Source organism: Mangifera indica, unplaced genomic scaffold (assembly GCF_011075055.1).
Source record: "Mangifera indica cultivar Alphonso unplaced genomic scaffold, CATAS_Mindica_2.1 Un_0025, whole genome shotgun sequence".
Lineage (NCBI taxonomy): Eukaryota > Viridiplantae > Streptophyta > Magnoliopsida > Sapindales > Anacardiaceae > Mangifera > Mangifera indica.
Window position 1 is genome coordinate 322330 of NW_025401117.1, and position 14998 is coordinate 337327.

Below are 14998 nucleotides of genomic sequence, written 5' to 3' on the forward strand. Positions count from 1 at the left end.
TTCTCTCTTGATAAATAACCTCTCTTGATAAACTATCTACTTGTACTTGCAAAACCACAAAAAGAAAAGTGTAAGTTAAAACATTCAGTAAGCCGATGATATCTCGATATCATACACAAGGCATAAAACTGAAATCTTTGCGTTCCATCATTGAATATCCATGCTGCTGAAGTGAATGTTTATGGCTTTCTTTTTGCTCATCTTTTAATTCTTACCATTTTCGTGCCTTAAACATATAAGCCATCTCATATGGACTGATAAGGCCTAAGTTGATTCTGGCATATCTAATGCCCCAATGAAAGCATATGACATCTTGCGTGCCCATTAAATGTCGTGTCTTGCATACATGCCATTTGGCCTATTAGACTAGCTAACTATGATGCCTTGAACAACATATCAAGTTAATGAACCTGACATTCCACTTGTGAATTTAAGTGTAGTCATAACTCAACACTTTTGTGCCTTGACATAGGCTATCCACAAGGATCTATAGGGCCTAAGCTAAACTCGACATATCTGATACCCTAGTGAAAGCATAAGACACCTTTCATATCACTAACTATCATACCTTGGGCACATGTCTTATGGTCTATTGGGCTAACCAATTAGGACACCTTGATCACATGGGAAAAAATTTGGTAGTATCTTTTTCCCTTATGACATAAGCTAATCAAAACTGTTATCTAAACCACCAGAAAATAGCCCTTACTTTGAATACATATGTAATGCATCTTATTGATCACGTAAGGAATAACTAAAAGCCACATCTTTACCATCCCCACCTAAATTAAACTGAGTGGTTATACGTCTTGGTGCCAAGTGCATGATGTATCTCATGGGTATCCAGCTCTAATGTTTTCACCATTATTGCCACTTATGCATATAGCTAGTGATTACATAAATGTATACCACTATCCATAGATTCTTCTAACTTCTAACCTGAATTTAACTCAATCTAGATTTTTTCCATCATTTACATAGTCGGGCACCTATCTTAAGCTTCTCTTGATTTCATTATTTTTTAGTTGTTTTTTATTCTCCCTTTTTAGTTTTCCCTTTCTATACACATAGCCTAGCGGTATTATTATCTTTTTTGCTTTCGCCTAAAGGCACACGATCGTGTGATGGCTATCCATGCTTATGTGCTTACAAATAGATATACACAGGCATATGGTACTAAACACACAATCATGCAGGAACTAATACATATAAGGAACTTCTCATAAACACGCCCGTGCACTCAAAATCACGTGTACAAACCACATGTCTTATGATACACGTCATCCACTTTTGGAAAGGCATACACAGGTATGCATCCCATTCCACACGACCATGCATGTCTCCCCTCAAAACTAGCACGGGAAACACAAAGATTCCTTATTTTTGAATAACACACAGGTGTGTATGAAACTATACACAATCATGTATCATGATTTGGAAATTGTGTCCTAAGGTTTTCACGTAATTTAGACTACAATTCCATGGCAACAAAACACATCAAGGCTAGCATACCAGTCTCTAAACCCCTAAAACACATTATTAAGGAACCAAACAAGCAATATATGATAATAATCACTTTTACCACATCACTACATATCATTAACACTATCTTTATGCCCATTATTTAGATTAACAACTATTCATAGAATTAGCCAAATTTAAAAGCATGTAAACATCATAATAAACATAATTTCAAGTATTTAATACACAAGAAAAATTCAAGGAATGATGTACAACCCTACATGTAAAGACTATTACTTTTTCACCCACGGATTCCCTTCCCAAAAAGCATCATAATAATTCCCCATACACAGATTAAAAACATGACTTTTAACCTTTTTTATCATATCTATTCAATAAATTGAATATAGAAAAAAGACTAAAATACCCTTGAGCTTATCTATGGGTGTTACACAATCAATGTATACAAAGGGCAAGAATGAAAAATTAACTTACCTGTCACTATTGTTGGGTTAGCCTCAGCTTGGATTTAAGTGGTCGCATACAATTAGGCCTGTCCTCCCCCAACTATTTGCTTTACTAGGACTAGTGCTACTGGGGTAGTGTTATGCTTGGTAAAATGGCTAGACTACTTACATTTATAACATACCCTTATATCAGCAAGGCGTTATCTAATTGATCCTCTCTTCTCTATTTCTTACTCTTCTAATTCTTCTTGTTTCTAAGCTAAAAGGACTTTTTACCTTTAAAGTCTCCACTACCTCTTTCTTGACTATCACCTTCTCAACTACCACCTAAACTTATCTGATCTAGTCTCTAAAATAGGGCTAGTGGTTGGCCTGGTATCCCTCTTTCTCTAGCCATTCTCTATTTTATGGCCTCTAATTTTAAAACTCTGCCCAAGGCCTCTGATAAAAATCTGAGAGGATTATCTCTCATCATGACTTCTTTAATGATATCTTATTTGAGTCCACCAAGGAAAACCTTTAACTTGTCATTGTTTAAATTGGCTACCCTTAAAGTATACTTAGCTAAAGAGTTTAGCTTAGTGGAAAACTCTCTAACTATCATATTACCTTGTCTCAAGTGGATAAACTTTTGGGCTTTCACATAAAGAATGTCTACAGATTGGTATTCTCTCTAAAAAGCCGATCAAAAATCAACTGAAGTTATCTTCAATATGTGACGTGTCCCATAAAGCGTCTACCACCATAACATCGCCTCATTTTTTAATAATAGGCTCTTATATTAGATATTATCTACATTTCTTATGGTGTAGATCCTTATGATGGCATCTATTGCTTCTTGCCTTTAAACTAGTACCCCACCTAAAGTTATACTGCCTTTAAAATCAAAGGGCTAATGTTTGCCTACTAAACTATAAATAGGGTTTGCCACCTTTTTGAACATGGTCTCAAATAAAATGATATATGATTTTAATATGCTTGGTTCAAAAATGTTGAATGGGATTTTTGAATAAGCTAATAGCACTTATACTATCACACAAGATTGGAGTTTTAGATAAGCTAACTCTATAATCCCTAAAGGTTTGTTACATCTATAAGGCTTGGACACTACAACTACTAGTGACAATATATTTTGCTTTTGTAGTCGATAATGGAGTTTTGTTTTCTTGAAAACTATGAAACTAATGAATGACCTAGAAAATGACAAATACTACTAGTACCTTTTCTGTTGACTTAGCTTCTGGCAAAGTTGGCATCCGAATAGCTCAATAGGTCAAATGAATTTTCTCTAGGATACCACAAGCTTAAAAATCTTGTATCATGTAAATATTTGAAAATTCATTTAATGGCTTTTAAATGAGATTCCTTCGGACGTGATTGGAATCAAGCACACAAACACATACTAAACATAATATCGGGTCTACTAGCAGTTAAATATAAAAGAAAATCAATTATACCTTTAAACATTTTTGACATCAACATTTGACCCACTTTCATCTCTAATGAGTTTAATAGTTGAACTTATTAGTGTACTTGAAGCTTTTAGTCCCTCCATAAGAAACTTTTTTAATAAGTCCTCGATGCATGAACCTTGGTTGATGAAGATGCCCTCTTTACTTTATTTGATGTCAAGTCCAAGAAAATACTTGAGTTCTCTTGTCATGCTCATTTCAAACTTTTTTTCATAAGATTAGAAAATTCTTCACACAAAGAGACGTTAGGAGAACCAAAAATGATATCATCAACATAAATTTGAACTAAAAGTATATCATTTTCTTTATGCTTTATAAACAATACGGTATCTACTTTTCCAATGCAAAAGCCTTATTCAAGCAAAAATTTACTCAAACATTTATATCATGCTCGAGATGTTTGTTTTAAACCATAAAGAGCTTTTTGAAGTTTAAAAACATGGTTTGCAAAATCATGACTTTCAAACCTAGGAGGTTGTTCAACATAAACTTCCTCCATGATAAATCCATTAAAAAGCACTTTTGACACTTATTTGATATAAAATAAAATTTTTAGAACTTGCAAATGCCAAAAACATCCTAATAGATTTTAGACTAGCTGACAGTACAAATGTTTCTTCAAAATCTATTCCCTATTCTTGTTTATAGCTTTAAGCCACTAATCTAACTTTATTTCTAATAACCACTCCAGATTCATCCATTTTGTTTCTAAAAACCCATTTTGTGCTAGTAATGGATTAATTATCTGGACAAGGGACTAGTTTCCAAATATTATTTATGTCAAATTGATTTAGTTCCTCTTGCATGGCTAAAATCTAAAACTCATCATTTAATGCATCATGAAATGTTTTGATTCAAATTGTAAAAGACATGCAAAATCATTACAAATATTGAAAGATGACCTAGTTTTAACACCTTCAGTTTCCTCAACAATTATTAATTTTAGGATGAGCATTAGCATACCTTCAACCTTTAAGAAGATCTTTATCTTTTTTATGTTTTGGCTCTTCTTTTATCTTATCTTTAACTTCATTTGGTGAATCATGAATCTCCATTTGATCTAGATTTTTAACTTGATCATCATCAATATCAACTAGCAAACTAGTTGAATTATTAGATTCAGAAAAAATAACATGCATGGATTCCCTGACTACTAGTGTTCTTTTGTTAAACACCCTACATACTTTAATAGATAATGAATATCCAAAAAAGATGTCAATGTCCAACTTTGAATCAAATTTTCCTAAATTTTCTTTTGTATTTAAAATAAAACACTTACATCCAAAAACTTTAAAATAACCAATATTTGGCTTTTTGTTTTTCCAAAGTTCATAAGGAGTTTTATCCACTGATGGTCTTATTACAACATGACTTAAAACATAATATGCAATGCTTACAGCTTCCACCCAAAAATATTGAAGTAAAGCTTTTTCATTAAGGATGGTTCTAGTCATCTCTTGGATTGTCCTATTCTTCCTTTCAACTACACCATTTTGTTAAGAATTTCTAAAATAAAAGAATTGATGTTTTATACCATGCTTATCATAAAAGTTTTCAAACAAATGACTTTTCAAATTCTCCATAATCACTCCTAATGCCAGAAATATGCATTTTTTTTCTTTTTGTATTTTCTTGGCAAATTTTGAAAAAGTATGAAAAGATTTATCTTTTGATGCAAGAAATATTACCTGAGTGAATCTTGAAAATCATCAACAATAAGAAAAACATAATGTTTTCCACTTAGGATTGCGGTTCTTGAAGGACTGAAAAGATTAATATGAAGAAGTTGTAAAAGTCTAGATGTGGAAATATGAGTTTTGCTTTTGAAACAACTTTTTGTTTATTTGACAAATTGACAGGCATCACAAATTTTGTCTTTAGAAAATCTATTTTTTAAATACCTTTGACAAACTCTTTCTTGGAAATTTTTGAAATTAAACCCATGCTAGCATGACCTAATCTTTTGTGTCATAACCAACTATTTTTATGAGATGCATTTTCTATATTTATAGTATAAACATTTTCATCTCTATTTCCTACAAAAATTGGCTTTCTATCATTTATATTTGTTGACTCAAGGAGTCATTATACTCTTATTTTGACGATAACAAACTAATATGTCTCTAACCATATTAACTAATGATTTTACTTGAGTGTGAGCTTAGATTGCAAGAATTTATCTAATGCACTTAAAGGAGTTTCAAGATGGAAATGAAAGACAAGACTCAAGTGAAGAATTCTTGAAGATTTGAAGAAAAACTCAAGTTTAGGTAGATATATTTGTAATTTGGAGCATTCGTTTTGATTAGAATATTTATTTACATGTGATTGCTTACTTGAAAATTTATTCTCATATCTTTCACATTTTGGGTTAAAATGTTGTTTTTCAAACTTATTGGGTTAAGCCAATTTTTTCATTAAAGTTCATTAATTCATTTAAAATGATGAAGTTTTGTGAACTACATTTTCATATCTTAAAGCTGGTTTTGAAAGAATTTTCAAAAATTGGTTAAATTGTCACTTTTCAAAGTTTTAGGGGTCAAATTACAATTTTTTAAAATTCAAGGGGTAAAATATAATAAAATTTGGTCGACCGAATTTGACCGATCGAATTCTTTGATAGCAACTTTCGAATTGTCCAAAAGCCATGTATTTTGACTTTTAGAAATTCGGTTAACCGAATTAAATTCGATCGATCAAATTTTGGTTTGAACTTTCTAACGGCTAGTGCCACATAGGCACCACGAGAGTGTCACGTCACATCTAGTTGATCGAATTACATCCAGTCGATCGAATTGTGCATTTTTTGGAAAATTAAAACGGCTAGTCTTTGTGCACAACAATAACTTTCTTCATTTTCCCTTATATAAACCTAATCAAATTCATTAAAAAAAAAACTTTTGCTACCAAGTACTTTCATATTTTTGAGAACGAATTAGTTTTGAGCTATTCACTTGCAAATTGTCTTCTCTAATCAAAACTCTTGCTCATATACTTTGTAATTTCATTTGTATTGGATTATACTAAGCTTAATCTTTCATATACACTCTTTAAGAGAGATCATACTTCGAATTCATACTAAAATTTATACTATAAAAGAGTGAGGTTCACTCTTGGAGAGATTAGAAAATTTCTAGTGAGAGAAATTGAGTTTTAACACTTGTAAAGGTTAATAGCACCTTAGAAGCTATTTTGTTGTGAAGAAAAGCTTGGTTTAGTTTTTGGTCAACTAAGGATTAGTGGAATACTCCAAGGGAGAAAGCTTAGAGGAGTGGACGTAGGTCGGGTTGAGTCAAACCACTTATATTACGTGTTTGATTTTCTCTTCCCTTAAACTCATACTTTATATTATGTTCTTTTGATTGTATTGATTATTTGAAATATTTTTGTTATTCTCATAAATTGGATTAAAAATAAGCAATATTCATTGATTTGAATAAATTGTTTTAATTCTCTAATTTGGTAAAGATTGTTTTAAATTGTCTAATTCACCCCCCCTCCTAGGCCATTAGATCCTTCAGTATTTTCTCTAATGCAACTATTTGGCTAAAAAATAACTCTAAATTCTATCTCTTATAGTTGACTAATGTTAAGAAAGTTATGGTTAAGGCTATCAACCAAGAAAACATTTTCAATAATAGGATGAGAATTGTTACCAATATCTCCAATACTAATAATTTTATCATTCATGTTGCCTCCAAAGATGACATGTCTTTCACCTTTCTTGCTCAACATTGAGAATGGAGAGATATCTCTAGTCATATGTCTTAAGCAAACACTATCAAGGTACCATTTATTCTTCCTCCTTTTGTTCTCCCATTCCTATAAAAAAAATAGACATTCAAGAATTTATCTTAGGTACCCAAATCATGTTAGGTCCTTAAAGGTTAGTTTTAGTTTCCTTAAGAACTGACACTTTCTTAGTGCCAATATGATATTTCTTTTAAATTGGGCAAGATGATGAGACATGACCTTTAACTTCACAATAATTACAAGTTATATTAAATTCACTTAAAGTTGAAGCTTTGACAAAATAATTTTTTAAATATTTTGCTTTGATAAAAGGCTTATAATTAAGTCCACTTTTGTTTAAAACTGCCCTTTGTACCTCAAACATTTTATCACTTGAATCTTTTGCTCCCTTTTTTAAAGCTTCAATTTCATTTTCTATACTTTATTTTTCTTTTTGAGCTATGCAATAATCATTTTCAAACTTTTGTTTTTCTTTTTCAAAAATGGCATACTTGTTTTCTTCATTTTCTTTTTCTTTAAGCTTAGAGATTTTTTGGTTAAGAAATTCATTTTCTTTCTTTAAAGGCTCATTTTGCTTTTCCAAGTTTAAATTTTTCTTTATAAGAGTTGCATTTTTTTGGCATACAAAGAGCAAGTTTTTTATTCATCACTTCAAGTGTATCATATAATTCTTCATATAAGAGGTTTCATCTATCTTTTCATTTATATTATCTAAATCATCAAAAGCATTAGATGAGCTAGAGTTAGTTACCTCATTATTTGTTAATGCCATAAAACACATGTTGGCTACTTTATTTTCCTCTTTTTTGAATTCACTTTCATCATATCATCCAGTGTAGCCTTTATTGCGTTCTTTTTCGATCTTCCATTTTTTAGGAAAGGGCAATCATATTTGATATGCTCTGGTTTCTTGCATTCATAGCACATAACTTGTTTTCTCCTTTGTCTTTTTTCTCTTTCATCTTTAGTAGCCTACTTTTTGGTGAAGTTTTCATTTCTTCTTAATTTCCTATTTCTTAGAAGCTTTCTAATGTTCCTAGTCAAAAGAGCAATATCCTCATCTTCATCATTTGACATTTCCTCTTCCTTTTCTAGGAGTTTTTCACTTTTTTTTATAGATGATTTGAAGGCCATAATGTTTTTCTTCTTTTCCACTTCTTCAATTTGTCATTGTTTCATGGTAAGTTCAAGAGTGAGAAGTGACCCTAAAAGTTCTTCAAAAGGTAATGTCTTAACATCTTTTGTTTATTCAGTTACCATCACTTTGGGATCCTAAGAAAGAGGCAAATATCTAAGACGTTTCTTGACATTTTCTTAGCTATTATAAACTCTACCAAGATTTTTCAATTCATTCACAATAGTAATGAATTTATCGAACATTTTACTAATAGTCTCATTTTTTTTCATTTTGAATAATTTATATGAATGTGTGAGCATGCTAATTTTAGTCTCTTTGACTTATGAAGTTCCCTCATTTGACACTAGCAATAATTCCCAAATTTCTTTAGCCAAGGTACAAGTTTACACCTTGTTAAAGTTATATTCATTAAAAGCACAATATAAGACATTCATTGCCCTAGCATTGATGGCTATATTACCTTTATCTTGAGGGGTCATTTCCTTCCTAGTTTTAGGCACTTGTATTCTATCTACTTCCTTCATCGGTACAAAAGGTCTATCTTAGACTACATCTCACAATTCAAAATCACTTTAAAGGAAAATTGACATGCGATTCTTCCAATGGGCATATCTAATGCCATTAAACAATGACGATTTAATGGGGGGAAGCCCTTTACTAACAATAAGAGATTTTCCTAGGTTCATGGCCATTGTTTTAAACAATTAAGTTTACGAAAAGGAGCAACCTCTCATTGATACTAATTGAAGGATCAAATGTGCTAAGAGGGGAGGTAAATTCGGTAATTTAAATAAGTTTTTACCAATTTATGAATTAAACCAATTTATGCAACTTAATGAATGTTAACTATTTTTAATGCAATTTATGAGGATGTCAAGAAATGTTTCAAATAATCAACACAATCAAATAACATATAACACAAGATATAAGTTCGAGGGATGAGAAAATCAAACACGTAATATATAGTGGCTTGGCACAACCTGGCCTATATTTACTCCTTCAAGCTATCTCCCTTGGAGTATTCCACTTATCCTTGGTTGACAAAACCCTAACCAAGTTTTTCTTCACAATACAAATAGCTTTCAAGGTGCAACTAACCTTTACAAGTGCTAAAACTTAATTTCTCTCACTAAAAATTTTCTCAAGCCTTAATAAGAGTGAAGCCCACTCTCTTACAATACAAATTTGTATGCATTCGAAATATAATCTCTCTCAAATAATGTATATGAAAATTTAAGTTTAGTACAACTCAATACAAATGAAATCAAGAAAGTGTATAAGCAAGGTTTTTTATTAGAGAAAAGGATTTGCAAGTGAATAGCTCAAAAATGATTTACTCTCAGATATATGAAAGTTAATGATGGCAAAGTCGTTCTCAAGTGGATTTACTTGATCTTATATACAGGAAAATGAGGAAAGTTACTATTATGCGTAAGACTAGTTATATTAATTTTATAAAAAACACAAAATTTAGTCGACTAGATGTAATATGGTCAACCAGATATGCAATGACATTTTTGCAGCTTCCATATGGCACTGGCTATTAAAAAATTCATAACACAATTCAATCAATCGAAAGGAATTCAATCAACTAGATTTTTGAAAACCAAAATACATGGTTTCTAGATAATCTGAAAGTTGCCACCAAAAAATTTGCTTGGTCAAATTTGGTTAACCAAATTTTATTATATTTTACCCCTTGAATTTTGAAAATTTTTAATTTCCCCTAAAACTTTGAAAAGTGACAATTTAACCTATTTTAGAAAACTCTTTCAAAACCAACTTTGAGACATGAAATTTTAGTCCACCAAACTTCATAATTTCAAATGAGTTATTGAAATTTGATAAAAATTTATCTTAACTCAATAACTTTGAAAATGACATTTTAACCCAACAATTTGAAAGATTTGGAAAATGTCAATTTAACATATTTTTGGAAACAATATTCAAACCCAAATTTGAAATATGATATTTTAGTTCACAAAATTTCATAATTTCAAATAGGTTATTGGAATTTGACAAAATTTGGTTTAACTCATTAGGTTTGAAAAATGACACTTTAACCCAAAAATGTGAAAGATATGAAAACAAATTTTGAGTGAGCTTTCACATGAAACAAATTTTCTAATCAATACTAATACTTCAACATTCAAAAACCATCTACTTAAACTTGAGCTTTTCTTCAAATCTTTAAGAATTCTTCATTTTGAATTTTGTCTTTGGTTTCTATCTTGATACTCTTTCAAGTGACTATGTAAATTCTTGAAATCTAAGTTCACACTTAAGTAAAGTTATTAATCAATATGATTAGGGACTTATTAGTTTGCTATCATCAAAATAATAACATTATGATTCATCAAGTCAGTATTTCATCAAACATAGGTCTTCTACAAAAATATCATCCATCTCTACCCCTTAATTTAATACACCCCAAGTCATTACTTTATCATTTTGATAATAAACTCATTCTCCAGTGGTCACATACAACTTTATATGATCCTTTACATCTTTGTCATCAACACCAACATTCACATTACACCTTTTTGTTAAAGTATGTGCCTTAGAGCCAATCACATTTAACATTTGTGGATATAATTTTATATTAATAATTAATAAATGATTTATTATTATTCTATTTAGTGACCCTCTTAAAATAGCAACCGTTCTTATGTGTCAAAGCTATTGTAGACAGCTTGGTGCAATACATGGGTATATGTTGTAGACGTGTTCATCAGACTAACCCAACCAAAAGATATTTACATGGATGATTGCTCTAGTGTCTATGGAATAAATCTTCTAAACATCATGGACGTATATGATCCTTTGACTTGAGGTTGTCAAACTGTCTCATGTAAAGATCAGTATAGTTTAACGTTATCCAATGTGTCATCGTTGTTGGAGTATCTATAAAGGTAGTAATGGCCATATCATGAGATACATGTAGGTTATGATTGGTGATAAATGATTCATAACTCCTAAGCACAGGAGAATATATCTCACATAAGATTATTGAATGACATCTAAGACTACTTAAATCTACGGCCACAGTGAGATAAGGTTATAGCCTAATCAATAATGGTCACTAATGTGTATTAGCTTATACCAAATAACTACTAAAATGGACACTTTTCTATGTCTCAATCTCGAGAGATATCAATTGATAAAAGGATTAAATTACACGTAACTGTGATGTTGTAAAAATTTAAAAGAGGTTTATTGACACTTTGTCATTCAAATGGCTATGATGCTTTGTTGGAGGCTAATCTCGGTTTTTATTTGAATTCAACCTGAATTCAGATATTATCATCTTAACAAAAAGCCTATGAGTCACACGCATAAATGAATTGAATCAAACTCAGAGGTGAGGATTGTTTATTGATAATCCCAGTGTTCATGATTGAGAGAGAGATTACAATGGACTAGGTTTGCTTATTAAGGTTGAAATGATCCAATTGACCATGCTTTGACCAAGTGCACAACCATAAACCTTAATGTGACAATCGTGCACTTGGTGGGATAGTATCAGTCATGCAAATGCATGATGCTAGTCGACACCATGAGTAAAAAGCATACTAACCAATACACATATGTGGTGTCAGTCATGCAAGCCTTTAGCCATCCTGACTAGTACACATAAGTGATTTCAAATATGCAAAAGCTTTAGCAGAATGTCGATTGTGCATTCCACATGCTAGTCGTGCATGTGTGTGTTGATGATTGTCGTGCTTGGTTGAGATTCCAACCATGTTTAGACACATGTATATATAAAATAAAGCATAAGTTTGAGAAATAAAAAAACAACACAAATAACCCTAGTCATTTTTTATGTTCTCTCTTTCTAACATGAACAAGTGCATCTAGTCAAGAGCCCTAGTAGCCTTTTTTTCTTGGATTTCTTATTCTTGTTCATGCTCTACGTGGATACGAAGGTGCTACCTTATAAGGGTTAGATAACATTCTCTCTCTAGCCACATGAATTTTGAAGAAGCCACCAACATATGTATAAAATCTAAAACAGCCTATGAGTGTTTTGCATGCTTCATGAATTTTATGTTTAAAATGGGTATCTTGGTTGGGGTTTTCAAGATTTTTTTATTTTGTAATTTTAAATTTCATTGCTCTATTAATTATTGATGCCCTGAAAACTCTATAATGGTATCAGAGCCATCGTTTAGCATAATTTTCATGAAAATTATACTTATAGTTAGTCTTAATTAATTTTTTTATGTTGAATCCACGTAATTGACTTTAATCAAGACTGAATGAAATTGGTAAAGGTGATTTGCAATCGTGTTATTGCATGATTTGTTGAGTATCATGTATAACGCAAATTGTGTTAAACTATTGAGTGATAATTCCTGAATTTTTTTTTTTTAAAGTTTTGTTGATATATGCAAGCTTGCTATGGTTGAATGTCATAGGTTTCATGTTGTTACATAAAATCGCTTTTGAATTATGTTGATTGCATAATTTGAGGGTTTTTGTGAGAGTGAGTACATTTTACGTATTGCATTTTCTCATCCTAACAAATTGGTTTGTCTTAAACTGAGAAAATTTTTGGATTTTCCATCACTAGCAAAGTCCAAAAATTTGGCTTTTGAGAAAACCCACCATGCACAACTAGGGCCAAAACGCACATGGTAGTGTTAGGTGCACACCACTCAATACCATATGGTAATGTCGAGTGGTCATCCTTGGCACTATGCCATGGTGCATAACTAGACATTCCTTATCTAGTCATGACCTCTACATGGTGCAAACCATCCACCATTAGTAGATTCTAGTCATGCCCACTATCTTCTGGTCGTGTTGTCTAACTGTGCATCATTCTAGAATTTCGGTGAATTTCATAAGCATAGTTGGACATTTTACTTGCTTGCCTGGCAAAGTTGAGAATATTAGTTTAGTCCTATTTTATTGAATTAGGACTGAATTGACATTTTCTTGAACTTTGGGGTTGAACTACAATTTTGTAAAATTTTAAGGATCAAAATAATTTATCACTTGGGATAATAATAATTAAATTTTAATTTTAATTGGTATGTACATGTATATGTGTATGGATGTATATATGTATGGTGTCTAGTACACAGCCAATGGATCATGTAAATGTTTTTTTTATATTTATTTTTTTAGATTGTAACTTTTAAATAGGGTTTACGGGTCATACCTTTATCCTTTTTCTTCTTTTAGATTAAGTTGTCTATTTTTTTTTAGAATTATATAACTAAAAAACAAAGTCATATAATAATTAAAGACTGGAGACGAAAGAACAAACACGAAAACCTAAATAAAAAGATTCACCTAAGTTAACCAATCAAACTTCTCTTGGCTCAAAGGGCTTAACATTAGTTATGGTTGTGCTAACACATTTTATTTTACTTTGTAGAATGTTTGTAGAATGTCTATGTAGATTTTATTTTGCAAATATCACCTAACATATGGCTTAAAATCTGATAAGACTAATTAATAAAACCCTCAATTTAAATATTAAATCTAAGATTTAATTGGTGTCTTCCAATATGACGCTCTAATAAGCCCATGTTTGTTGGAATCTAATTTGTCAAAGTGAAGGGTACACTTCTATCAAGTGTAAAATTAGAAGTTGATTAAATTGGGTTTGACTTAACTAATGTACTTTGCTTGTTTGTCAAAGCAAAGGTGAAGTATGTTAGAGGCATGCATACAAAATGTGTTTTTCAATGTAATGAGGTATGTAGTATTTATCCTACTGATACCGAGAGTCACATTTGAGGTCGCATGATTTGTTAGGTTAACACCTGGTATGAGAGCACAGGCTTTTGGTAATTAACTTGAAACTTACTTATTCGATTAGTTTGAATTTGTTCACCAAAGCAAAAGGTCGAATTAATGTGATAGGATCTCAGTCCATTAGGAAGCTCATTGAAACTTTCCAAGTTCAATAATGAGGGTTATAAGCTTAAGAAAAATGGTGAGAGTATTTTAATTAATTAAATATGTAATTAAAATGAATATTAATATTTAAATATAATTATTAATTCTTTTATCTGTAAATTGTAGATCATAAAATCACTCTGTCAAACCTAATGTATCGATCCATTCTTGAAAAGGAAAATAGGCTTACTCAAAGCAACTTCACTTATTGGTATAGAAATCTTTGGATTATTCTACGTCAAGAGAAGAGGTTATAAATTCTTAAAGGATCATTGCCCTTTGAACCTAGCCCTGATGTCCCTAAGAGCAAAAGGATACTTTTAATAAGTATTTTGATAACTCTAGGGAAGTTTAGTGCCTCATGTTGACTTGCATGTCACTTGAGCTTTAGAAATAACATGAGGAAATGGATACACAATCCATACTCGTTCACCTTTGACAGTTATATGGCACTCGTGTGAAGGTTGAACGATATGAGGTGTCAACTGAGCTATTTGATTATAAACTCTCTAAAAGAGGACAAGTTAACCCTCATGTGGTCAAGATGATTGGCTACAGTAATTAGTTGACAAGCTTGAGCTTTATCATGGACAATAAGTTTTCCATTGACTTGGTGTTGAAATCTCTCTCTAAATCGTGGGCTAATTTCATTATGAATTTTAACTTAAACAAAAAAGAGAAAACTCTTAAAGAGTTGTTATACATGTTTAGGCAGACTGAACAAGAAGTATGAAAGGTAACTTTGACTAATCTACTTGTGGTTGAAGCCTAAGCATCTGATACTGCTACCT